The following is an 856-nucleotide window of genomic DNA, read 5'->3' on the forward strand; positions in this document are numbered from 1 at the left end:
CTCTTCAAAGCTCCTTTTGGCTGATCATCTAAGTGAGCATCAAACTGTGATTCACTCTTCATCTCAAATCCCAAGTCATCATCCGTCATGTCTTCTCCAAGCACAGCAGCCCAGTCTCTCATCTTGAGCAAGCGTTCAGTCAGAGACTTGATGTGATTGTCTTTATCACTTAGAACTTGCTCTGCCTGTACTTTGGAGTCTTCAGATGTTATTTTCTGATGTTAAGTTCACTCATTTGTTCTTTCAATACTTCCGCTTCTTGTAACAGCAGTTTCTGGCTTTCCTGAAGTTGGGAATTTTCATTCAAGGTATCTTTTATTGTCACCTTCAAACGTTCTTCATTCATTTGAAATATTTTGCAGATTAGTTTGGCTTCAGCTACTTGTGCCTTGATGGATTTGGAGTCATCTTCTAGGGACCCTATCCTCTTTGAAATATCTGCCATCAATTCATCTTGTTCAGAATGTTTAGATTTCTGTTCCTTTAATTCTTTTGCTGGAAAGACGATTTCATCCTCAAGTTTAGATTTGGACCTGTTCAGCTTTTCATAGGTTGCCTCCAAACTTTGTGATTCTGTTGACACCTTCTCAAAGCTGGCATCCTTCAAAGATGACTGTAAGCCTTCGTACTCGTCTTGAACAACTCTCAATTTTTCAAGTAGTTTACATTTTTCTTCGATTAGTCCAGAAAGCTCTTCAGCAAGCTTTTTCTCCCTTCCTACATAAAGCCGGCTTCTAACTGACTGAACACTTTTCCACAAAATCAAGAGAAGTAAAAACCCAGTAAGAGCCGCATATATCACCAATTCCCACGGAAAACCAGGGCCCGGTCTCAGATCTTCAGGCACTGCTGCCAA

General features: G+C 40.4%; 1 pseudogene; it reads right to left on the minus strand.

The window, feature by feature from the left end:
- Positions 1-2: 2 nt before the first annotated feature.
- Positions 3-856, minus strand: LOC103582780 (annotated as a pseudogene).

This window comes from Galeopterus variegatus, unplaced genomic scaffold, assembly GCF_000696425.1.
Source record: "Galeopterus variegatus unplaced genomic scaffold, G_variegatus-3.0.2 Scaffold17855, whole genome shotgun sequence".
In the NCBI taxonomy this organism is placed as follows: Eukaryota; Metazoa; Chordata; class Mammalia; order Dermoptera; family Cynocephalidae; genus Galeopterus; species Galeopterus variegatus.